We start from the raw sequence: 27383 nt of genomic DNA, 5'->3' as shown, positions 1-27383 counted from the left end.
CAGACAGAGTGACAGGCAGAGACAGAGGGAGAAGCAGGCTCCCTGCTGAGCAAGGAGCCCGATGCAGGACTCGATCCCAGGATGCCGGGATCAAGACCTGAGCTGAAGGCAGCTGCCCAACCGACTGAGCCACGCAGGCATCCCTAGAAATTGAATACTTTGAAAACAGCATTTGCAATATCTCTAACAAAAATAAAATGCTTAGGTATATACTAACAAAACATGTATAGGATTAGTATACTGGAATCATAAAACAGTGATGAAATTTTTAAAAGACCTAAACAAACAGAATGACATACCATCTCATCAGGCAGTCTAATCAAAATTCCAGCAGAAATTTTTATAAAGATAGACAATTCTAAATTCTATAAATAGGCAAAAGGAATAGACAAGACAATTTGGTAAAGGGAAAGTAAAGATGCAGGATTATAGTAAACTTTAAGAATTATTATAATGAATCTCTTTTTTTAAGTTTAATTTATTTCTTTGCCAGAGAGAGATCACAAGTAGGCAGAGAGGCAGGTATAGACAGAAAGGAGGAACAGGCTCCCCACTAAGCAGAGAGACTGATGTGGGGCTCCATCCCAGGACCCTGGGATCATGACCTGAGCCAAAGGCAGAGGTTTTAACCCACTGAGCCACCCAGGTGCCCCAAGAATTATTATAAAGCCACAGTAATCAAGATAGCACAGTACTGGAAGAGGGCTTATTTTTTTTTAAGTGCAAAAAAAATTCAGTGAAGAAAGGACAGACTTGGTGTTGAAAAAAACAGTTATCTATATGACAAAAAGATTAACCTTGACCTATACTTCATACTATATACAAAAAATAATTTGAAATGGAAGACAAGTATAAATGTAAAGTATAAAAAGTATAAAACTTTTAGGGGTGCCTGGGTGGCTCAGTGGATTAAAGCCTCTGCCTTTGGCTCAGGTCATGACCCCAGAGTCCTAGGATCTAGTCCTGCATCAGGCTCTCTACTCAGCAGGGAGCCTGCTTCCCTGCCTCTCTGCCTACTTCTAATCTCTGTCTGTCAAATAAATAAATAAAATCTTTTTTTAAAAAATATAAAACTTTTAGAAGAAAACTAGGAGAAACTCTTCATGGTCTGGTACATCACAGTAAAAGCACGAGCCATTAAAAAAAAAAATAAAAGACAAATTAAACACCACCAAAATTAAAGAATTTCTTCCATAAAAGAAACCGGTAAGAAATGAAAGGACAAGTTACATACTAGATGAAAAATATTTGCAAATCACATGTTAAATACAGGACTATAGTTGAAGTATATATGCTTTAAAAAACTCTCAAAACCAAACTAAGGTGGAAGAAAAGCTTGTTATTCAACAGTAGCCACAACATTGACATTATTTGTTGACTTAAGAGTATAGAAGACAGGGATGCCTGGGTGGCTTAGTCGGTTAAGTGCCTGCCTTCGGCTCAGTCATGATCTGGGGATCCAGGGATCCCTGCTTACAGGGAGTCTTGCTTCTATCTCTGCCTTTCACTCCCCCTGCTTGTGCTCTCTCACTCACTCTCCCTCTCTGACAAATTTAAAAAAAAGTATTTTTTTTAAAAAAGTATAAAAGTTGATATCCTGCCTTTATTCCACCAACGCTGATCAGCTTCCAGGTGCCAGCATCTGCATTTCTTTGCCTGAGGGCTTTTTCTGGCCAGTGAAGACAGCCTTGACCTTTGGGGGCAGTCCAGAAGCACCAGCGGGTTAATATCCCTAGAGGAACTCTCCCACTGATGGAAGTTAATATATATATGCTGCAGCTCCTTTACTGAACAAAAGGCAATGTTTTCCACTGGCTTACCCACACTGCCTGATGAGAAAGTCTTTACTAGCTCCTTTCTCTACTCCGTCTCACTTCTCCACTCTACTCGTTTCTCCTAGGATCACCAAAAAAATAAATAAAAACCCACAAAACAAAACAAAACTTGTCTTTACATCTGCATTTGCTTCTAGGGTAACCCAAAATAAGATTTGATCCTGATATAACAGGTCTTCCAGATGGATTCTATAAGTGATCACTCACCAACCAAATGACAAGACCCCCAGGGCTGGTAGTAAGGTTCTCTCTGGGTGAGAACCCCCGGCTGGGCTGCTGCTGCCACAACACTACCCTTGATGTGGTGGATCCCAGATGGGATACAGGTAGAGATGACTGGGTTGTGTGATAGCTTTAGCATCTGAGAGATATAGGGGCATCAAGAATTTTAGACAATTAAATTGGTTGGGTTTTTGTTAAGTAGCACTGATACACAGAAGAAAGAAAATGTCAAAGCCTAATCATCTAAGTAACAACTCAAAGCATGGTATGACAACCGGAAGACCTCATAGCAGCATATTTTTTTTTAAAGATTTTATTTATTTATTTGACAGACAGAGGTCACAAGTAGGCAGAGAAGCTGGCAGAGAGAGGGGAGGAAGCAGGCTCCCTGCGGAGCAGAGAGCCCGACGCGGGGCTCGATTCCAGGACCCTGGGACCATGACCTGAGCCAAAGGCAGAGGCTTTAACCCACTGAGCCACTGAGGCGCCCCTCATAGCAGCATTTTAAGGAACTCTGAGTCCCTATGACTAGAAGGCAGATTGTGCTAAAAATCAGGCCCAAATTCTGATTTTGAAAGTAGGTAAGTTATTTAAAAGACGGAATTCAGTTTCGTCAAGATTCTCCTGAACCCTCTGGGCCGGAAAAAGTGGTTCCCTTGCCCGGGATACAAGATGGCAATCTTCTCTACCTAAAAACCATAAAAAGGCCTCATCCGAGATGCATGCCTCAGAAGATGCTGACCCTTCTCCGGATCTGTCCCTACCTCTGTCACTGATTCCAGGCTACTAACCAGGGTGAAGTCCTGGCATCATGGAAATAGGGAGGTACTGTTCTTACTTGGGATGGAAAGGGGTGATTCACCAAAACAGCTACTGGACCTGATGAAATGCACTGGTGGGACCTGGGAGAACGTACCTGGGAATAAGCTTGAGGACCAAATATAAGACTGGTGAGGAGAACTGTTGATATAGGGGTCCTTCCACATGCCACAGGATTTAATGTTCCAGAAAGGACACCAAGAGCCAGGGCTAATGTGCAGCTAGATCGGCTCATTTAAGCCTCGGGGTGAGGAGGATTGATGACCTTATAGAAAATGAATTGAAGATGCTGGAACTGCATGGCAGAGGATAAAGAAAAGAGACAGAAGAGGGCCCCCCTGCCCATACCTCCTAATCTCTGCCAATTCTACCTCTACTGGACTGACAGCATCTGTTTTAAAAACAAAACAGGGGCGCCTGGGTGGCTCAGTGGGTTAAAGCCTCTGCCTTCGGCTCAGGTCATGATCCCAGGGTCCTAGGATAGAGCCCTGCATCAGGCTCTCTGCTCAGCAGGGAGCCTGCTTCCCCCTCTCTCTCTGCCTGCCTCTCTGCCTGCTTGTGATCTCTGTCAAATAAATAAATAAAATCTTAAAAAAAGAAACAAAACAAACAAAAACTGATGGTTTTCTCTGACTTCTGAAGCCCATTTTGTTCCCTGCATGCCAAGCCTGAAATAACTGCAGATTCACTACCCTCTGTGGTGAGGATACACCAGTGACCAGGACATACTCTGCCTCCCTTCCCCCTCAAGAAGCTGAACTCTGAGGACATGCTTTATAACGGCTCCTGGAATTCCCCAGCAGGAATAAGCTCCAGTTACTCACAGCCTTAACTCATAAATCGCTTGAAACAAATCCTTTATTTGCTAAACTTCCCTTCCCTATCTCATTTCATGGTCCCCTACTGGTATTTCCTGGGATAATCTTCAAAACAAAATACTTGCACTCAGAAGTCAGCTTCTGGGGAAACTTAAACTAAAACATGAAGTCTTTTCACTTCCACCAAGTCTACAATGCAGATGACATAAAATCCAAATTTATAGGTTGTATATAAACTACGATTACTATACATGACTTCGCTAGACCTTCCCGATAGGTGAATCCATCCAGTGCTCTATGGATACTAACCACTAAAGCTTTGTAGTTATGATTTTAACAGTTCCACACTCAACAAATACCTTACTACTACTGCCATACCGGATTGTATGTCCTTGTCCTTCTGATATAACCTTGAAAATCAACACTTACATGAACGCAAGTACATCTCTTTACTTCCTTCCACTCACACTCCTGGCACTTTGCCTTTCCTTAGCCTCATGATCAAGAGGTAACCGACACCTCACATCATTCCCTTCGCATACGAACTCTGATTTCAAACCCTGCCATTTCCTTCCTCATGATCACTCGTATCCACCCTTTTTTCCCATTTCGCCTGCCAAAATCTTTGTCCTCGTGAATGCACAAATACAATTCCTTTTTTTTTTTTTTTTAGATTTTATTTATTTATTTGACAGAGAGAGAGAGAACACAAGCAGGGGAAGCAGCAGGCAGAGGGAGAAGGAGGCTCCCTGTTGAGCAGAGAGCCCGATGCGAGACTCGATCCCCTGGGATCATGATCTGAGCTGAGCCACCCAGGCACCCCCACAAATACAATTCTGTGACACCGTGATCTCAGACGCTGCACCCATATCTTCCGGTAGTTCATCCTGTGGACAGATGGGGAAGTCTCCTTATGTGTATTTAGGCCAACACATCCCAGCTTCAGGGGTCCTAATCACCCTTCTCGGGAGCTTCATTCCACCCAGTTAAAAATCATCAGGGCACAAAGTGAACTAAGTCAGAGAAAGAAAAACAAATACCATGAACTCATTTATATGTGGAATCTAGTAATACAAAAAAGAGTCAAGTTCACTACAGAAGCAGAGTAGAATAGTGGTTTCCAGGGGCTGGGAGTGGGGGAAATGAGAAGACAGTGATCGAAGGATATAACCTTTCAGTTATTGGATGAATGAGTTCTGGGGATCGAATGTACACCACGGTAAGCATAGTTGATAATACTGTACTATACTGTGTATCAAGTTGAAATTTGATAAGAGAGACCTTAAACCACCAAAGAGGTAACTGTGAAGTGATAGTTGTGTTAATTAACTCAATTGTGGTAATCATCTAATAAGATATCATATGTCAAATCATCACATTGTACACTTTATATACATACAATTTTATCAATTACACCTTGATAAAGCTGGGGGGGGATTAACAATACACTTGAGCATCTTTCCATGCCATGGGGCACTCTTCAAAAACATAATTTTGAATGGCAGAATGGAGTTTTCTTATCCAAGCCTTGATTGTTGGCAATTATTTACAATTATCTACTACTTTGAACAATGTAACAATAAATATCTTTGAAGCAAAACTAGTAATTTAAAAAAAGGAACACAGCCTTAGTCTACAAAATGTAAAAAAAAAAAAAAAAAAAAAAAAAAAAAAAAAAAGCACCTTAGCTATGAGAATGTAAGGAAAGCTTCTTCAATCAAAAAAGAGTTGAGGGGCACCTGAGTGGCTCAGTGGGTTAAAGCCTCTGCGTTCAGCTTGGGTCATGATCCCAGGGCCCTGAGATCGAGCCCCACATGGGGCTCTCTGTTCAGCAGCGAGCCTGCTTCCCTTCCTTCTCTCTCTGCCTGCCTCTCTGCTTGCTTCTCTGCCTACTTGTGATCTCTGTCAAATAAATAAATAAAATCTTTAAAAAAAAAAAAAAAAAGAAAGAAAAGAGCCCAATTAAAAAATGATCGAAAGATCTGGATACCTCACCAAAGAGGACATATAAGTGAAAAATAAGTACATGAAAAAATATTCAATATCATTATCATTAGGAAATTATAAATTAGAACATGATGAGGTACTACTATATGCCTGTTACAATGGCTAAAAAAATCTTTTTAAATGGCAATACCAAATGCTGACAGGAATATAGAGCAACAGGAACTTCCATCTACTTCGAGCAATAATGCAGAAACGGCCACGGAGGACGACAGGTGGGCAGTCTCTACAAACCTTATCACAGTCTGAGGACCAGTGAACCAGCAATAGCACCACGAGGTGCTAGCTGAGTTGAAAATTTATATTCACACAAAACCTGCACCCAAATGATTACACCCAGCTTTAGTCGCAATTGCCAAATAATGAAAGCAACCAAGATGTCCTGTAATGGTGAACAGATAAACAAACCAGGGTACTTCCCCAATGGTTCAGCAATAATATGTGAGCTACCAAGTCATGTGAAGACACAGAGGAAGCTTAAATACATATTGTTAAGTGAAAAAAACGAGTCTGAAATGACTACACACCATGTCCAATTTTACGACCTTCTAGAAAAACAAAACTATACAAATGGTAAAAATGATCAGCGGCTACCAGAGATCTGGGGAGAGAGCAAGAGGAATGTATAGGTGAAACACGGGGGAATTTTTAGGGTGGTGAAACATCCGTATGATACTGGAATGGTGGATCCATGACACCATACATTTGTCCAAACCAAAAGAAATTTCACAGAGTGAACCTCAACGTATGTAAATTCTTAAAAAAAAAAAAAAAATCTTACACTGTCAGAGGATCTCAGAATGAAATACAGAATGTGACAAATAACCAAACTGTATTATGAATGTCTGACACAACCTCCCTGAGGAAGGAAGGTAAGGGGGAAAGGAGTCACCTAAGTAATTCTGGAAATAAATGGAGTCTGCAAGGCCAAAGGCAAAGCAAAATATACGTTAGTACTGTACTTCAGTTTCCCACAGGTTCTAAGCTGACAATTCTGATACTAGTACGCAGGTGTACTGTACCTGAACACTTAAGCTAATGGATGGCAGATGTGGAGTGGTGAGGTTACAGATAAGCAAGATGAGAAGCGAGAAATTCCACATGGTAATAATGGATTACAACTAGAAACATCAGTACAAGTTCATGTTACCTTAACAGAGATACAGGTAGTTACACATGGAAGCATTTGTAGATATGTGTACATATATGTGGGTTAGTATACACATATATACATCCTTGCTCTAATAGGCCCAGAAACAACAATATCCCAATAGCGATGAGCACACCTAGTGCCCTAATTTGGGGGTATAACACCATTCTCCAATAAAAGGAACCAGGGCTCCTTGGATAAATGGCTGAGGCAGGAAATATACAACATGAACCCCGGAGCTTCTTGAAAGTCAGTAAAGTTCTGCGGCATCTGAATGGCTCAGTCGGTTAAGCGTCTGCCTCAGCTCAGCTCATGATCTCAGGGTCCTGGGACAGAGTCCTGCATTGGGCTCCCTGATCAGTGGGGATCCTGCTTCTCCCTCTCCCTCTGCCTGCCGCTCTGCCTACTTATGCTCTCCCTGTATCTGTCAAATAAATAAATAAAATCTTTTTTTTTTAAGATTTTATTTATGGGGTGCCTGGGTGACTCAGTGGGTTAAAACCTCTACCTTCGGCTCAGGACATGATCCCAGGGTCCTAGGATCAAGCCCTGCATTGGGCTCTCTGTTCAGCGGGGAGCCTGCTTCCTCCTCTCTCTGCCTGCCTCTCTGCCTACTTGTGATCTCTGTCTGTCAAATAAATAGAATCTTTTAAAAAAAGAATAATTTCAGCAACAACATTAAATAGTATTAAATATCTTTAAGCTGACATTAATATAAATGAGTAAATAAATTAACAAATGAAGAATCGACAAATACCCTGGGCAGTAGGATTCCAGATTTTTTATGTAGATCCTCTGCCCTAGAGAAAGTGGAGCATAACCCCCGACTCCTTAAGTGTGAGCTGCACAGAGTGACTTCCTTCCAAAGAGGAAAAGGGAGAGGGACAAATACCCTGACAGTAGAGAAATCTGACAAACACAACCTCAGCCAGGTGCTCAAGGTCAACAGTGACTCATTACGGAGACAGGATGTACCCCTGACATGATGTGATGAAAACGGCATTTTACTTCTGGGGTCTTTCACCCCAAAACCCATAAACCCAGTCTAATCATGAGATTAGACTCAATCTCAATTGAGGGAAAAATACACAAAATATCTAACCAGCACTCCTCATATCTGTCAAGTTTTATCAAACACTTGATGAGAAAAGCCTAAGAAACTGACAAAGCTGAGAGAAATCTAAGGAGACGTCACACCTAATTACAATGTGGAATCCTGGACAGGATTCTGGAACAGAAAAATGTCATAAGGAAACACTACAGAAATCTGAATAAAACACAACTTCAGTTAATAAGAACATGTCATCACTGGTTCATCAATTGTAACAAATGAACCACAATAATGTAAGACATTCATAAGAGAAGGAACGGGTATGAGGTACATACAGGTACTCCCGATTACGGTTTAATTCATCAGTAAATCTAAAACTGTTCTTAAAAAAAGTTTTTTTTAAAACAGAATAATTACATATTCATTTTCCTTTATTCTCTTAACTGATTCAAAAAGCAATTGCATAGGGGCGCCTGACTGGCGGGCTCAGTTAATGGAGCATGCAACTCTTGATCTCAGGGTTGTGAGTTGAAGCCCCACAATGGGCATAGAGATTACTTAAAAATAAAATCTTTAGGGGCATCTGGCTCTGTCGATAAGCATCCAGCTCTTGATTTTAGCTCAGGTCATGATCTCAGGGTTGTGGGACAGAGGGCCCCACCCACCTGTGGCTCAGCCCTCAGCTAGGAGTCTGCTTATTCCTCTCCATCCCCCTCTGACCCTCCCCTCTCACACCCCCAGGCCTGGCTTGCACTCACATGGCACTCTCTCTCTCTCTCTCAAATAAGTAAATCTTTTCTTTTTTTTTTTAAGATTTTATTTATTTATTTCACAGAGAGAGATCACAAGTAGGCAGAGAAGCAAGCAGAGGTGGTGGTGGGGGGAAGCAGGCTCCCTGCTGAGCAGAGAGCCCAATGCAGGTCTCAATCCCAGGACCCTGAGATCATGATCTGAGCTGAAAGCAGAGACTTTAACCCACTGAGCCACCCAGGTGCCCCAATAAGTAAATCTTTCAAAAAATAATAAAATCTTTAAAATAAAGAGCAATTGCGTAGGGGCATCTGCTTTCGGCTCAGGTCATGATCTCGGGGTCCTAGGATCAAGCCCCATGTTGGGCTCCCTGCTCAGTGGGGACTCTGCTTCTCTCTCTCCACCCATTCCTCGCTTGTGTTCTCTCTCTGTGTCAAATAAAGAAATAAAATCTTTTTTTTAAAAAAGCAATTGCAGGGGCGCCTGGGTGGCTCAGTGGGTTAAGCCGCTGCCTTCAGCTCGGGTCATGATCTCAGGGTCCTGGGATCGAGTCCCGCATCGGGCTCTCTGCTCAGCAGGGAGCCTGCTTCCTCCTCTCTCTCTCTGCCTGCCTCTCTGCCTATTTGTGATCTCTCTCTGCCAAATAAATAAATAAAATCTTTAAAAAAAAAAAAAAAGCAATTGCATAAAACAGTATCTATAACATCATATTGTTGGACCTATAACATATAGAATTCCCTGAGAAGACATAACAATCCTAAATGTCTACATACCTAACCCCAGTGCTTCACAATACACTTAGCAAAAATGCATAGAACTGAAAGGAGAAATGGAGAAACCCACACTTCCATTTCGAGACTTCGATTCTCCTCTATGACCAGTACAAGCAGAAAGTCAAGATGAATCTGAAGGACTGAACACCGCCAGCAGCCAACTAGAGCTAACTGATACTTAGCAGATGTCCCACCCGATAATGGTAAAGCACAAATTCTTTCCAAGTGCACAAGAAGCATGCATCACCAAATTCAGAAGAGTGAACACCTCTAGAGATGGAAGCAGAATGACAGACTGCAGAGGGACACCAGCTCTGTGTGGCTAAGTTTTATTTAGTAGACCGGGTTCTGGGCACCATGTTTTATTCTTTATACCTTTTAGGTCCTAGCTCACAATGAAATGGGAAGTCATTTACTTGGAGTATATTCTCTGATAAATCTTTTCTTTAGTGGGTGGGGGGTGGGGGAGACAGGACTCCGTATGTTTTTTATTATTGAAATGGAGTATATCAAATACCACAAGCTCTGTACTTTTATCCAAACGTACACGAACTCTTGCAAACTCCAAATCTGATATAAAATTTATTATTTTGATCTTTAGCAATGTCTTCTGTAAGTATCCCAACAAAGAATGCATTTTAGTCACCAAACTGAAGTTATTGATTTGTCTACATGGTATTTCAGCTACTTTCACCGAAACAGGGAAAGCAAAGGTTTATGGCTTTTTGTCTTTCACTCCTAAAGTAAGAAATCTCCAAAGAATCTTCCAAAAAATGTATCCCTAACTTAATAATCTTTAATATTCTAGATTCATTGGCTTATGACTATAATCATCACTGCAAATTCCCAGTAAGTTTGTCTTCATATACCAAATGCTTAGTTTTAAATACCAATTGAGAACAATAGTCTCATACTATCATTAGGTAATATCTTAAGATACAATGTACTCACAGTGCATATAAACCCATATATCAAATAATATTTAATAATTTTTTACGGATTCCTCTTCAATCCACCTAGATCATTATTTTATACTTTGCATTAGACTGACAAACCTATATTATAAATAAATGTATCAGCTCTGCATTTTTCTTGTTGTTCGTATGTCCTTGCATTATTCAATCTTCAGCTGAATCTGAAACTTCAACCTGCGATTTCTTTGCAGGAATCCTTTAAGCCCTTTGTCTTTTTAGCAAGGTTCATCAAATTGAAATCATATAATATAATCTGAAATACCGCTAACCCGGTCAACAATGAACTTTGATATGTCCGAACATATTAACAAATAGAGGAAGCTCACAGGACAGGCCCCTCCAGGCTGTGGTGTCCCCAGTACCCCCCCACTTCAGGTTACTTAGCTTACAAAAGCCGATCTCTATCTCCAAACGTACAGATGGAGTACAGTGTCAACCTGTGAATGAAATATTAGTAAAAGCTCACTGCCCATATTTTGTTAGACCCTACCCAGAGGATCATTTTTCACATGCCTCCCACTCTAGAAACCTCTGCTGTTTAAAAAAAAATTTTTTTTAGTTGAAAAAAATTTTAAAAACCTAGAATGAGAAAATGGGACTCTGCTAGGTTTGAGGAACAAATGAGTAACATGGGTGGCAGAATTAGATGGAGAAATTTAAAGCCTACATAGTGAGTTAACTTGGCCTAAGTTTACAAAGTTAGTAATTTGAGGAATTGGGCAACCAACCCATTTGACACTAAAGCCTACTCTCTTTCTTTTGTGCCACATCGCCCCCTCCAGGGCAAATATGACCGGTCCAGGAGTGAGGAAAATACAGGTCCACAAACCCCGGTGCTAGATGAGACTTCGTATTTACAGTTAAAGGAACAAAACGTCTGGACCCTTGTTCGTCCTATCTAGGAAGCAATATGCTCCAGAGATGGACTAAATCTGCAAGCAGAAGAGTCGAAAGAAAAAGACTATCAGGAAGAAAGCAGCCTCTAGAAATGTTTCCAGAATGTCTCTGTAATACACCCAAGTGTCAATAAATATCCTTCATTTCCCTTGCATGTTTTTGTTAATGTCTTAACCCTTCCAGCTCTCAGTTACTTCAAAACATCCAGGTAACAAAACTTCTTGAGCAAATTCACGGTCTCCCAGCAAAACTCCTGTCAGTTTTTCTCTGGATGCGTATTTATATAAGAAATCAGAGATAAGAGAGATTGTCACTAATTAGTACTTACTTAGTGTAAACAGTCAAACTTCCCTGAAAGAGAAGTAACGTCCTTGCTTATTTCAGGAAAATTCTTCACTATCCTTCCTCTAACACTTCTTCTTTTCTCTTCTCCTTTAGATTTAAAAAAAAAAAAAAAAAACAAGGAAAGTCAATGTTTGTGAAACCCTAAGATTTTCTTTTTTACAAATGTGAAAAAGGTCTCTAGGTTTCAATAAAATAAATTCAAAATTATACTCCGCTACTACAAAGAGCTCTGCATAGCTAATATAATAACCTCACAGGGCCGTGGTAACCATTATTAAATTATGTAAAAGATTTAGCATAATGTCTGGCACAAAATAAGAGTCTAATAAATATTAGCTCCTATTATTATTATCATTATTGATCTTGTTATGTAACTACCCTCTTGGAAGACACATAGACTAGAATTCTATAGGCAAGACTCCTTCCTAATTTACAATTCTTCTGAGTTATTTAAAGGTACAGAAGTATTAGGGCACCTGGCTGGATCAGGTGGAAGAAGATGCAACTCTTGATTTGGGGGTCATGAGTTTGAGCCCCATGTTGGATGTAGAAGTTACTAAAAAAATAAAATAGACTTTAAGAAAAAAATAGTGGTATAAAGGCATAAACTTGGAAGAAGAGTAAATACTTTGTTATCAATCATTTGCAATATTTTAATTTGGAATAGAGGCAAGTTTCTAACAAAAGTGAAAGGAGGTATATAGGTAGAAATACAACGTGTCCAAAGAATCAGAAAGAATGTAATAGAAAGTAAGCCACTGAAAGAAGAAACAAGTGCCAATAGTGTGCTTAACACACCTCCTAGTTTCTCCTAAAACCTGCTATGGGTTGCTTAGTTAATAAGAGGAAATTTTAGCTCTAGGCACGGCTACTAAACTACTTACCTAATGAGGAAACACTAAAAGCACATGAATAAAAGGTACACTCTTGAGAGGACATGCAAAGTTCTAGTTTTCAGTCATATTTCAGAAAACATATCCTTGCTAGTTATGTCTATAGTTAAGCTTATCCCTAGAGACCTTTTTTTTTTTTAAGATTTTATTTATTTATCAGAGAGAGCACAAAGCAGGAGAAGCGGCAGGCAGAGGGAGAAGCAAGCTCCCCCATGAGCAGGAAGCCCAACATGGGGGTCCATCCCAGGACCCCGGGATCATGACCTGAGCTAAAGGTAGACACTTAACCGGCTGAGCCACCCAGGCATTCCCCTGAAGACTTTTTTTGAAAGAAAGATATTAAGAATGCCCTTTTCAAATGACTTTGGAACTAATGAAAAGAAAATAAAACCAATTAAATAGCCGTGTGCAATGGTGGCTCCCTGGCTCGGTTGGTCAAACATGCCACTCTTGATCTCAGGGGTTGTGAGCTCAAGCCCCACACTGGGTATGCAGAGTACTTAAAAATAAAATCTTAAAATAATTAACAAATAGCAGTGTGCAGCCTTCACATCAAAATCCAAGATATTAACAATTCCTTCTCTGTGTTCTCGTATTTTTAATTTCAGTTAACATATTTGTAGTGACGCTTATGAGCTACAAAAAACAAAGCAAAACAATGGAGCATCAGGATGGGAGGGCTTAGAAACGACCTAACCCAGACCCCAGGTTTTGAGCATCCAAATAAATGTCTTGTCCCAAGTGACATTATACTTCACAATAAAGAAATGGAAACAGAGGGGCACCTGGATGGCTCAGTTGGTTAAACGGCTGCCTGCAGCTCAGGTCATGATCCCAGGGTCCTGAGATTTTGTCCTGCATCAGACTCCCGCTCAGTGGAGAGCCTGCTTCTCCCTCTCTCTCTGCCTACTTATGCGCTCTCTCGCTCTCTCTCTCTCTGTCAAGTAAGTAAATAAGATCTTTTTTTAAAAAAGAAAAGAAAAGGAAAAGAAATGGAAACAGAAACCCAGAACCCCTAACTCTTGGCCCATTATACCACCTTTCTATATTAGTATAAAATGTCGTAAAAATTATAGACCAATATGAACAAGACAGTGCAGCAGAAAAAAAAGGTGAATGATGAAAACAAGCAAATCACAGAAGAGGAAATCTAAAGGGCCACTAAAAACATCAAGCAATGTCCAACCTCACTAGTAATCAGTAAAAACTATATTAGTATATGTGCTGCCGAAGTGAGCACAGTAAAAACTATATTAAAAACCAAAGTAAGATTGTATTGTTCATCCAGCAGATCCGCAGCAAACATTAGAAAGCCTAATAACACTAAGGGTTGACAGAGCAGGGAAGCAACAGGAGCCACACACCCCTGGTGTGAATGTTAACTGGTAAAACCACTCAGAGTGGAACTGAGTGATGCCCACTGAAGTTGGAAGATGTGCATGGTACATGAGCCAGTGTTTTCCTCCTAGGTATATGCTCTAAAAGACATGCATGTGTGCACCAGGAAATGTGGCAGGAATATTCACTGAAGCATTATTTGTAATAGCAAAAATAATAATAATAATAATAAATCCAGAAGAAACAAATTGCCAATCCATAGGAAACTATAAAAGTAAATTGTGACATAACCAAAAAATAAAATTCCACTCTGCCAAGATGAGAGTGGCACAGCTACTTTTGTCTACCTAGATGAGTCTCACAATATTGAGAGGGCTGAGAAAAGACAAGTTACAAAAATAATTAATACTGTTATTATAAATTTTAAATGCAAAATAATATGCACTTAGCGCTATTTCCATATGTAGTAAGAGCATGAAAATATGTACAGGAATGAAAAGCATCAAATCCACAACAGTAGTTGCCTTGAAAGGGGAAGAGAATACGACTGGGAAGGAGTTCCATGAGGGTTCAACCTCAAAAGGAGCCCAGTTTCTTGAGCAGTGTGTACACAGGTATGCGCTATTTTATCCTCCATAACTTTTTGAAGGTCAGTGTTTCATAATGTTCACAAAATTAAAATAAATTCAAGGTCCCACCAAGATAGTTTACTCCAGAGCCCACATGCTTAACCAGGACACTACTCATTCTATGTTTCTTTAAGAAAGACTTAGTCATTATACAAAATCTCTCAAGATGTAAAACATCAGACTGGGACAAAGCAATCAAGTATCTAACTAAAGAAAAAGTCTCTTAAGGAAACATATTGGAGACACAAAGAAGTCCTGTCGTCCTGCTCAGGAATCATGTGGCTAAGCCAAAACACAAAACTCAAATTGAACTGGACCAACAGTCTTTTTTTATTTTTTATTTTTTTAAAAGATTTTATTTATTTATTTGACAGAGATCACAAGTAGGCAGAGAGAGAGAGAGAGGAGGAAGCAGGCTCTCCGCCGAGCAGACAGCCCGACGCGGGGCTCAATCCCAGGACCCTGGCACCACAACCAGAGCCAAAGGCAGAGGCCTTAACCCACTGAGCTACCCAGGCGCCCAACAGTCTTTTTTAAAGACAGCACATGGAAAGGACTTTGAAGTCTGCCCTGGGTTCCAATACCACCCAGGTCACTGATCAGCTGTGTGGCCCTAAAGAAATTTTAACTTCTCTGAGCTCAGTTTCCTCACCCTTATACTTGAGATACTATAGCTAGCTTCCAAACTTGTAAAGATTAAAGAATAGTCCTTATCTATGAAAAGCACCTGATACACTATAGCCTCACAATAAATAATATTATTACTTGCAGAAGAAAGTCTCTCTCTGGCAAGAGGAGACAGAGCAGAGAGAAAAGGAAAAAGGAAGAAGTAAAGAGTCTACAAAAAGAAGCGAGGATGAAGTTGGAATGGCTAGGAGCGGAACAAATCCTGTAGAGTCCCAGAAGTTACCAAAAAAATTGTTTTAACTGAGGACTATTTCATTACAGTGAAGCTTAGTTACAAGAATATTTAGCCCAGACCTGATGATTATAGCATTTCAGTCCTGTATTAGCTTATTTATAACGTTGTTAATATACAAAAATTCAAGATCAAAATTAGTTTTTCTAAAGATTTATTTTGTTAAAAATGCATTATCAAAAAAATCATATACAACATATGTTTCTCTTGGTTATCTACAACTCAGAAAGTTGTCTGTCCTCTTATATTAAGGAGAAAACTGATAATTCCAACAAATGCAAAAAAAAAAAAATCAACAACCAATAAAAACAGGGGCACCTGGGTAGTTCAGTCAGTTAAGCGTCTGTCTGCCTTCAGCTCAGGTCATATCTCAGGGTCCTGGGACTGAGCCTGGGGCTTCCTGCCCAGTAGGGAGTCTGCTTCTCCCTCTTCCTCTGCCCCTGCTCATGTTCTCTCTCTCTCTCTCTCTCTCTCAAATAAATAAATATACTTTTAAACACACACACACACGCAAACCAGGACACCTAGCTGGCTCAGTCGGAGAAGCATACAACTCTTGATCTCGAGGTTGGGAATTCAAATCTCACGTGGGGTGTAGAGGTTACCTACATAAATAAAACTTAAAAAAAAATACAAACTAAGAACAGATGAAAACTTCCATAAATTGACAAAAGAAATCTACCAGTAACTTTCAGTAAGTATCATATCTAATAGTGAAACACCGGAAGCATTCTCATTCAGGAAAAAGGTAAAAATGCCTATTATCATCACTGCTATTCAACTTTTGTGCTGGAGGGTCCAGGCATTGCAATAATACAAACAACAAAGTAAGTGGTATAAAGATTAGAAAGAAGCCTGGTCAATTAAGGCTTCTAATCAAAGTAGCCCAGTAAGTAAACACTTTGATGCATCCCCTGCACTCCAAATATACACCAATAGATAAAATATTTTATAAATAAATTTTTAAGTGACTTGGGGCACCTGCCTGGCTCAGTCAGTAGAACACATGACTCTTGATCTCAGGGTTGTAAGTTTGAGCCCCACGTTGGGTATAGAGATGACTTTAAAATTAAACCTTAAAAATAAATATACATATATACCTATATTTTTTAATGGCTTAAGCAGGCTCAAAAACAAGATAAAACTCCATTTGGATCAGAAACAAAACATATACACAAATATGTGAGCAGGGCTGAAGCTACAGGCTTGCTGGATGCTGAGAGCAGAAGCAGGTGCATACCTTCTGCAGGGCGACAGTGACACAAAATAACAGAGGTGGAGAAACAGGAGACATCTGAGCTAGACTCACAGCTTAAAGCCAAGGATGAGGCTGAGCTGAAAGGAAGCTACAAAATATTGCTGCCAGTCTCTGCCTAGAGCTACGGTTTATATAATGCTCTAGGTCTAGAAAAGTGGGAAGAGAAAAACACAGCCTCATGACCAGGAACTGAACCAAGACATTCACACAGTCTGTGAATCGATCTGAAGTAGCCCCAATGATCTCCAAGAGTAGGAAACCCCCAACCCACCACTATTGTATCTGATTTCTTGACTATGGTCCAAAAAGTCGATGGGAACACCTGAAGTATTACCAGAGAAGGGTGAGCACAGACATGAGGAAAACAAAATCAAAAGCACTCACACTCGAATGAATCTGTAAACAAAACTTCAAAAGACATAAAGAAATATAATGCTAAGAAAGATAGCCAACAAAAGCAACAATTCAAATATGAATTCATTCCAGATGAAGTTCAATTTTAGAGAACAGTCTGACAAAGATTTATTTTTTAAGTACATTTAGGGTGCCAGGATAAATATTTCTTTAATTATTGGGAATGCAAAACTGTACAGCCACTTCAGAAGGCAGCGAGGCAGTTTCTTATGAAGCTAAACATACACTTACTGTACAATCCAGCAAAAATGTTCCTATGTATTTACTGAAAAGAGCTGAAAACCTGTGTCCAAACAAAAACCTGAACCTGAATATTTAGACATTTTACTCATAATTGCCCAAAACTGGAAGTAACCAAGATGTCCTTCAATAGGTAAATGGATAAAGAAACTGGTACCAGAATACTATTTAACAATAAAAAGAAATGTTACCCCAGTGTTTATAGCAGCATTATAGTAACAACCAAACTACGGAAAGAGTACAAATTTCCATCCACTGATGCGTGGATAAAGAAGATATGGTATATACATGGGAATAGCACTCAGCCATCAAAAAGAATGAAACCTTGCCATCTGCAATGACACGGATGGAGCTAGAGTGTATTACGCTATGCAAAATAAGTCAGAGAAAGAAGAGTACCATATGATTTCACTTATGTAATTTAAGAAACAAAATGGATGAACATATGGGGAGGGGGATAGAGAGAGAAACAAATCTTGAGATACTCTTCACTACAGAGAACAAACTGAGGGTTGACGAAGGAGGTGTGGGGGATGGGAAAGAGGGGTGATGGGTATTAAGGTGGGCACTTGTCATGATGACCACTGGCTGCCTTTTGTAAGTGATGAGCCACTGAACTCTACTCCTGAAGCCAATATTGAACTGTATGTTAACTAGAATTTATATTTTAAGAAGAAAGAAATGAGCTATCAAGCCAAGAAAAGACACAGAGGAACCTTGAATGCATATTGCTAAGTGAAAGAGAACAGTCTGGAAGACTATAATACTGTATGATTTCCAACTGTATGTCATTCTGGAAAAGGCAAAACTATAGACACAGTAAAATAATCAGTAGTTATCGGAGCTCAGGGGAAGGGAGGAAGGAATGAATAGAGGAACACAGGGGATTTTTAGGGCAATGAAATTATTCTGACAGTGCGATGACATTACATGAATTGTCACGTGCTGACATTAACGATGCATGACATTTTGCATTTGTCAAAATCCACAAAACACAAAGGACACAAAGAGAAGCCTAATAAATCCTATGACCTTAAATTAGTAATAACATATCAACATTGATTCACCAGTTATAACAAAAGTGCTACACTAAAACAAGATGTTAATAACAGGAGAACCTGCACATGGAGAAGAAGGGGTATATACTCTCTACTATCTACCCATTTGGGTCATATTCAGTCACGTATATGATTTTTTTAAAAAAACCATGGATATTTGGGTATATACACAAAAGAATGGAAAGCAGGGACCTGAGCAGATATTTGAACACCCGTGTTCATAAGAGTATTATTCACAACAGACAAAAGATCGAAACAACCCACGTCCCATCTATCAGTATAGATGAATGAATGAACAAATGTGTACATACATGCAATGAAAGAGTATTTAGCAAAAGAAGGACATCCTGACAGATGCTATAATATAAATGAACTCCAAAGACATGCTAACTGAAAAAAGCCAGACAAAAGGACAAATATTGTATGATTCCACTTGGCATGAGGTACCCGGAGTAGTCACATTATAGAGACAGAGAGCAGAATGGCGGTTGCCAGGGGCTGAAGGGAGGTGAGATTAAGGAGGCGGTGTTTAATGGGTACAGAGTTTCAGGTGGGGAAGATTAAAAAGTTCTGGAGACGGAAAGTGTTGATGGTTCCACAACAATGTGAAGGTACTTAATGCCGCAAATGTACATTTACAAATGGCTAAAATGGTAAACTGTATGTCATGTATATTTTACAATTTAAAAAATGAGACAAGGTGCTGAAAAACTGGTTATCCAAATGTGGGGGCGGGGGGAGGCCTCCTTCATTATACCACATAGAAATTCCACATGGAAAGCAAAACTTTAATTTAAATTCTTTTTTAATTTACATTACAAAATTACAATTGAAATCTACACCCAATGTTGTGCTCGAACTCACAACCCCAGATCAAGCGCTGCATGCTCTTCCGACTGAGCCAGCCAAGCACCACTTTTTTAATTTTGGAAGAAAATATAGAAATATAGAATTCATACCTGGAGTAGAGAAAATTTACTTAAACCAAACACACACAGGGGCGTCCGGGTGTCTCAGCGGTTAAGTGCCTGACTTTGGCTCAGGTCATGCTCTTGGGGTCCTTGGATTGAGCCCTGCATCAGGCTCCCCGCTCAGCAGGGAGTCTGCTTGTCCTTCCTCGTCCATCTCCCTCTCCCTCTGCCCCAACTCACACTTGCTCTCTCTCGCTCCCAAATAAATAAGTCTCAAAAAAAAAAAAAAAAAGACACAATAGAAACTGTTTTTGAATTTAAAGGAATTTTTTTCATAAATATAACATTAAAATCTTAAACTTCCTGGGGCGCCTGGGTGGCTCAGTGGGTTAAGCCGCTGCCTTCGGCTCAGGTCATGATCTCAGGGTCCTGGGATCGAGTCCCGCATCGGGCTCTCTGCTCAGTGGGGAGCCTGCTTCCTCCTCTCTCTCTGCCTGCCTCTCTGCTTACTTGTGATCTCTCTCTGTCAAATGAATAAATAAAATCTTTAAAAAAAAAAAAAATCTTAAACTTCCATACAAAGACTCTACCAACCATGGGGAAAGGCAAGCCTCGGACTAGCAGGACGCATCTGCAACACAAGAATCAGCATCCAAAGTAACAACTGTCTGTTCCTCAGTGCACGAAGAATGAAAAAGGTAATTTAAGTCTCCACAACTGAACATTACCTAGCAGTTAAAAAATTAAAAAAAATTTTTAACCAGAGCCACAAGTTCATGCTTAAATCTCCTGAATTAAAATACAAAATGTGCACCCCCTTGGTAATTCTACTTCTTTCACTGACTGCAGCAATGTCTGAAATGGCAAAGAGCTTAAATGGCCTTTAATGAGGAGATGATTAAATAAACTATAGTACAATACACATACCACATGAAAGATCATGTTGTAGTCAAGAAAAATTGGGTAGATACCTATGGTCCAGCATGGAAAGATCTCAGACATTTTGTTAGGGGGGAAATGCTGCGGAACAATGTACAGTATCATGTCAATAACTCAGGGGTAGAGGGAAATTCTGCTTTTTTTCTGTACTACCTATAAATAGATGCAGATGCAAAGGCCTGATAACCACAATTTCTGTAGAAAAGGGAGGGGGCCAAGGGCACATTTATTCCAACTTTATTTTTTTAAGTGTGTGCTCATGAGCCATCCACAGCGCTGCAGTACACAGCCCCACAAACTGTGCCGGAGACAACTCCAGGAGGTACGTCGGCAGGGATACTGCTAGGAAGGGCACTCCCTACAGGTGGGCGATATACATCCTGCCCAACTAGACACCACAGCCCTGATGCTTGTGTAACTAGAAGTAAATAAAGTGAGAGGGGTGGACTATAAACCAGCATGAGGGAATTTTCTGGGATGATGTAAATTTCTATATCCTGATTGGGAGAGTGGTTACAAAGCATATACACTTTTCAAAAACTCATCCAACTGTACACAGACATCTGGGCATGTTATTGTATGTCCACTGCACATTCATAAAGTAGATTTTAAAAAGGGGCGCCAGGGTGGCTCAGTGGGTTAAGCCTCTGCCTTCTGCTCAGGTCATGATCTCAGGGTTCTGGGATCGAGCCCCGCATCGGGCTCTGGGCTCAGTTCGGCGGGGAACCTGCTTCCCCGCTCTGCCTGCCTCTCTGCCTACTCATGATCTCTGTCTCTCAAATAAATAAATAAAGTCTTTTAAATAAATAAATAATAAAAGAAACATAAATATACAGATAAATTACAGTATCACTGGGAGAACCTGGAATAAGGCACCCAAAATTACAGGACTAGGGTACCCCCAAACAAGAACTGATGGACTCCTGCTGGCGATACTCTGAAACTAAAGAGAAATTAACTTAGTTCTTCAAGGCTTACAGCACAAGATTAATCTATATTAATATTACCCTTATTTTTTATATGTGGACATGAGGGCCCTTAAAAGATTTCTATTAAAGTCATAAATTTTTTTAAATAAAGTCATAAAATAAAAGGTAACTTGGCATTCTATTGTTTTGTTTTGTTTTGTTTTGTTTTTAAAGATTTTATTTATTTGACAGAGATCACAAGTAGGCAGAGAGAAGGGAAGCAGGCTCCCCGCTGAGCAGAGAGCCCGATGGAGGGCTCGATCCCAGGACCCTGGGATCATGACCTGAGCCAAAGGCAGAAGCTTTAACCCACTGAGCCACCCAGGTGTCCCTTGTTTTGTTTTTTTAATTTGATCTATTTATTCATGAAAGGCAGAGAGAAAGAGGCAGAGGCAGGGCAGAGGGAGATGTGGGACTCAATTCCAGGACCCTGGAGCCAAATGCAGACATTCAACCCACTAAGCCACTCGGGCGCCATGTTGGTTCTAAGTCTAACTTTCTAAATAGAAAATCTGTCTCTCGTGCACAGTGGACACTCAAAAACCTTGCCAGCACACCTTTAACTACATAACCCTCTCCAAAGGTAATTCCACTTATGTATGATAAAAATCCTCATAGAACTCATAAAAGGTCAAGTTTTAATTTGGCAGACAAAGTAATCCAACAGGCACTGCAAGCCCAGGCACTGAAACAGCAGCTGGGAATTGGAGAGCCCAGAAATCCAGCCACGGCAGACAACAGGTAGAACTGCAACCCTTACAGGAGAGCAGAGACACATTCTCTTACTGCAGATGGAAGATCCAAGAACTAGGATAAAAGAGGAAAAATAATGTTGCCTAGACTAAACTACTCTTCTTCCTCAAGTGACAGAAAAGAGAAGGGGCAGAATTGAATGATCTGAAGCAATGTCCCAAGGAGTAAGCTCCCACTGGCCACTATGCAATAAAGATGTGGCAGGGCGGTCACCACCTTAGCCACTGCTTTAAATCCCCAGACCTAGAAACCTGGGTTACCTTACATGATGAAGAAGAAGAAAGGGGCACCTGGGTGGCTCAGTGGTTAAGCATCTGCCTGCATCTCAGGTCATGATCCCAGGGTCCTGAGAGGGAGCCCCACATTGGGTTCCCTGCTCAGCGGGAAGACTGCTTCTCCCTCTCCCTTTGCCTGCTGCTCCCCCTGCTTATGCTGTCAGATTAATAAATAAAATCTTTTAAAATAGTAATAAAAAGGGGCACCTGGGTGGCTCAGTCATTAAGCATCCGCCTTCAGCTTAGGTCATGATCCCAGAGTCCTGGGATTGAGCACCCACCCACCACCCCAGCCGCCGCCGCCCCCCCCCCCCGCGGGCTCCCTGCTCAGTGGGAAGCCTGCTTCTCCCTCCCCCACTCCCCCTGCTTGTGTTGCCTCTCTCATGGTCTCTATCTGTCAAATAAATTAAAAAATCTTAAAAAAAAAAAAAAGAAGAAGAAGAAAAGAAAGCATATTTCAGGAACAGAGGAAGTCCATCAGCCATCCCTAACACCAAAGTAATTAATAACTGTTTGGTGTAAAATACAGCAAAACCTTGCTTGGTTCATTCATTCATCCAATAACTATTTTTTGCCTCAGTGCTGCGGGCCAGGCACTGTTCTTGTCATTGGAGATTTAGCAGTGATAGCCACGGAGCTTAATTCTAGGAAGGAAAGAAAGGAACTTCTTTTCTCTTTCCAAATTTCTTCTTCCCTTCTTCCCTTTTAAATATTAGGCAGAACTGCCTTCAAAACTCTCCCAAATTTCTCCCACAAGCTCCTCTGACTCTTCTGCTCTATCCCCAAACCAAGCAATTTTTGGCTCCAATCTCCCAACACTGGGAAAGGACCAAAAAAAAGACCTCAAGTGAATGAAGTATGAGGTGAAATTCAATGCCACTTTGTATTCCACACGCCAACCTTCACTACCAAATTGTCAGCACCTACACAGCAAATTACCGTTGTGTTTTACACTATTTTGTGTCCCCAGTGCTGACCACGGTTCCCTAACCCAAGGTAGCTAATCAATAAACGTCCGCCAGAAATGCTAGAAGGTCTTCCTAATCCCAAGGCCTGGCACAGGAATTTAACAGCAAGCATTTTTTAGCTCCATCCTGCCTCCTCTCAGGACACCTTCCTTTCAAAGGTGACCTCGGTGCACAGGTTCACTGTTAGGCGCCTCGGTAGTGTTTGGGGGTGATGTGAAATACATTCCCTTCCCTCTGCCAGGGCCTAACTGCCTCACCTGCCCTCTGCCAGGACCTGCCTCCTGCGCCCCTTACAGCACCTAACGCACAGCCTCCCCCCAGCAAGCCGGGCTCCAGCAGCATCAGCCCGGCGCCCGCACCCCGGCCCCGCGCCCTACGGCCAAGGTGCGCTCGGGATCCCGGAGACCCTCTTCCCCGGCCCGGCGCTCAGAGCCCGGCAGCGCCGGCCCAGGGCTCCGCTCCATCCCCTCTGCTCGCCCCTCCAGGGCCGGGCGCGCGGCACCGTCTCCCCTCGCCGTGCGCGCCGTGCAGCGGCCCCGGCTCCCCGAGCCCCGTCCCCGCCGCTCCCGGCCCTGCACCCCCGCAGGCTCCAGAGGTCCCGGCGCTGCGCGGTCTCCTTCCCGCTCCTCGCCGGCGCGAGGCTACAGCACCCCGCTCCTCTCCCGCAGTCCACGGCCGCCGCCGCGAACCCCCACCCCACTCACTTCCCGGCCGGAGCTGGGGACGTCGAGAAGGTCTCAGACGGCCGCAGCCTCCTCCGCCTCCTCCGGCCCGGCCCGGGCGGCTGAGGTGGCGGCGGCGCCCGCTCAGGCCCCGGAGCCGCCCCCGCGGCGAACGTTCTCAGGCGCTCGGCTCGCGCCGTTTCCCCGCCCGGCACGCGCAGCAAGCCCGCCCCCGGCGCGAGGGCGCGAGGGCGCGAGGGCGCGAGGGCGCAGGGCGGGGGGCGGGCACGCGCCGCCTGCGCGAGCGCGCGTCCGGGGGCGGGGCTTCCGCCTCGCGGAGGAGGGGGCGGGCAAGCGGGCCGGTCGAGTTCCCTTCAAACCCCGCCCCCTGCAGACGAGCGGGACCCGCCCCCCGCCCCCCACCTCCCGCTCCAGCTCGCCAGCCGGCGTGCGGACGCGTTGGGGAAACCTGCCCCCATCGGGCTCGCCCCGCACGCTGGAGGTGGGCGGCGGAGGTGCGTTTCGATTCCACAGGTATGTGCCGGGCAGCTGGGTACTCGGCGCGCCGTGACTGTAAGGTAAAGAATGCAAAGAACCACCCCGTGAATCATTCATCCGCGCCTCGAGCAAGAGCTCTTACCCTGAGTGATTTTTCCAAATTAATTCAACTCAGCGAGGGTTTACTGAGCACCGACTCCGCGCCTAGCGCTGTACCAGGTGCTGTGTAGGTACACCGTCACGGTCACGGCCCCTGGTCTCGAGGTGCGCATAATTTAGTGCAAAAGCAGCCGTGTAAACAACCCGGTCTGGTGACCCATGCAAAACCAAGCCACTGGAGATGCTATGGGAGGGCAGAGGAGGAAGAGATTACTTCCGCCTGGACCATGTGGTGGGGTTCTTGGAAGAGGTGGCATAGGTGTTCCACCCGGAAGGAAGAAAAAGAAAGACGTCCTAGGAGAATAAAAGGAGTGTATCCGAGGCTAGGTAAATAGCTTGGGTTCACCAACAGGTTCATCATCTCAGCATCAGCTCTTGTGTTTGAATATTACCCATTTCTGATAGAATTCTTTCCAAACTGAAACGTAGATGATTCGAAATTAAAGACAGCTATGGATTTTGTTTGTTTGTTTGTTTGTTTTTGTTTTTGTTTTGCTTTTTGATGGTTCCAAGGATCATTTTTCTTACCACTACTTAAGGCTCAGATCAGCAGTCCTTTAAGGACAGTTGCTATGTGAGTGCCTGATGGAAGTCCCTAAGCCAAGAGCCCCCAAGCCAGTATGCTTTGCGTCTGGTTTTCACTGCTTTTTGGCACCTTATGGTAAGGCAGACCGTGCCACCTCCTGCTGCTGTCTGCCTGCCTGCTGCCTGTAGAACATCCTCTTCCTCCTCCTCTCATTTTCCTATTTTTAAACTCCTAGGGTGAAGGAAATTCTGCTAACCAACTTTGTTAAGTGAGGGTGAGCAGGTTCCTCAAAAAAGGGACATCACCTTCCACACGTGAATTTGGGGACTCTTTTGCTTGCTTAGAAGACTTTTTCACAAGTGTGCAGGGTCTTGGCTGTGTTCTGAATATGTTAAGATACTCAGAATACAAGCAAGAGACATCTTGTTTATTCATTTACCACTTAGCAGGAACTATGTGGGAGGCTTTGAAAGGGTAAACATTGATCTTACCCTTTGGAGAAAAGATGTGTAAATGATGTAAAATAAATATGTCAATACTGTTTGCTGTATTTGCCCTATTGACTGAAACCAAAGTAATTTCAGTATGTGAGCTGGACTATAATAAACCTCTCTTGGAATTAACTACTCTAAGTACGTTTCTATTAGCATCTCTCCTTCGCCGTTCTGTACCTCATCACCTCCCACATCCTTAGAAAACTCCTTTCAAACATATTTTGATCGTGTGCCCCAGATCTCACTCCCAGAATTATCAACCACTCTTACCTTTTCCTTCACCATCTGCTGTGTTCAAGCTTTTCCTGTCCTCAAGAAAAAGAAACCCCTCTGTCCCTCTGCATTGTCTTCTAGGTACCACTTGCTCCCTTTCTGTAGTTTCCTTCACAAACATCCTGAGAGCAGTTTGCACTCATTGCTGCCAACTCAGCAGCTTCTCCCTTGTCAGCCCACGGTTGTGTGACTTCTGTCCCCACCACATCACTGTGCCACTCAGTCATCAAGGGCTTGCTTGATCAGAAATGCCACAGGCTGTTTTTGAGTCTGTATCACGGAGCTTTGGGTGGCATCTGACGACACAAAGCACCCCAGTCTTTTTGAAACTCCCTTGGCCTTCAGGACATGACTTATCTCTTCACCCCTCTCACCCCTCCTGAGTCTCCCGGGTTCTGTTCTCAGCTTTCATTTCACCCCACACAATCCCCTGAAGCCATTCCATCCACTCCCTGCCTCCGCCTGCCGCATAGGCCAGCAACTCCCAAGTTCATTATCTGACTCAGACCACTCCTCTGAGCTCCACAGACACAAAAGCCTGCTGGATTTCTCCACCTGGATGTCCTACAGTCACCCCGAGCTCTACGAGTCTAAAACTCTTTAGGATCACTGTCTACTCAGTTGCCCAGTTCAGAACTGGGGAAGTCATCCTTGATTCCTTCCTTCCCATCCCTACCACACTCAACGATGCTGCTGATCCTTTTCATAAAAAACTCTAGAATCTGTCCCTCACCTAGATTGATGCAATAGCCTTTGATCTTGTCCCTCTCCTGTGGTCTCATTCCTTCCATTCCATATTCCATACTGCATGTCAGGAAAAAACTTTCCAGAATGTGCTGCCTGTATAGGTTGCTACTCAGCCTGGCAGGCAACACCTTCCATTTATCTAGCCCTTGTCTGTCTCCCCACTCCCTCTTTTGTCACTTCCCACACACATCCCATCCAAACTTCTGGAATGTTCCTACTTCCCCTTGCCTCGACAGCTTTGTGCTTATTTCTCTCTGGATTTGGAGTGTCATTTGAGTACAAGCAAAGAATGTCCAACATTGGTGTAGCTGAAGTTCCACATATAATGAAACTTTCTGGAAATAAGAAAAAGTGAACCAACATAATGAAAGAACCCCTGTGTACCTGGGGAAATCATCACAAAACAGTCAATTCTAAGAGCCAGCCTCTTCAAACTATTAGATAAAAATAAGAGTTTCCAAAGCCTCCGTGCAAAAAGCTCAGATTACTTAAAAGGGTAAGGACATGAGGCTGCAGTACATTAAATTCTGCAAATTCTGCAAATTCTTTGTCCCTTCATTTGATCCATGTTGACCCAAGTAAATTGCTTGACCAAAGAATGTGTGATGTATACGGGACTTCCAGGCCTAGGTCATAAGGAGTCTGAAGAATCCACCTGCGTCTTTGAGAACACGTGCTCTTGAGGTCCTGAGCCACAGTATGAAATATCTAACTCCCTTGGGCGCCTGGGTGACACAGTCAGTTAAGCATCCGACTCTTGGTTTCGGCTCAGGTCATGATCTCGGGGTCCTGGGATGGAGCCCCGCATCCAGTTCTGTGCTCA

General features: G+C 42.5%; 1 protein-coding gene across 7 annotated transcripts in view; it reads right to left on the bottom strand.

Annotated features, from left to right (window-relative positions):
- Positions 1-24019, bottom strand: part of DTNB (dystrobrevin beta) — a 232458-nt gene extending 208439 nt beyond the window's left edge. The window contains exons 1-2 of one of the 7 annotated variants that reach the window (XM_044261953.1): positions 23906-24019; positions 11622-11725 (exon numbers count right to left, since the gene is read on the bottom strand). The gene's annotated coding sequence lies outside the window, so the exon portion shown is untranslated. The remainder of the gene's footprint in view (positions 1-11621; positions 11726-23905) is intronic. The other 6 variants (XM_044261956.1, XM_044261957.1, XM_044261952.1 and 3 more) reach the window with 6 other exon arrangements.
- Positions 24020-27383: the final 3364 nt, after the last annotated feature.

Source organism: Neovison vison, chromosome 8 (genome assembly GCF_020171115.1).
Source record: "Neovison vison isolate M4711 chromosome 8, ASM_NN_V1, whole genome shotgun sequence".
In the NCBI taxonomy this organism is placed as follows: domain Eukaryota; kingdom Metazoa; phylum Chordata; class Mammalia; order Carnivora; family Mustelidae; genus Neogale; species Neogale vison.
The sequence above is the reverse complement of the archived record's forward strand: the minus strand, read 5'-3'. Positions and strand labels throughout refer to the sequence as shown.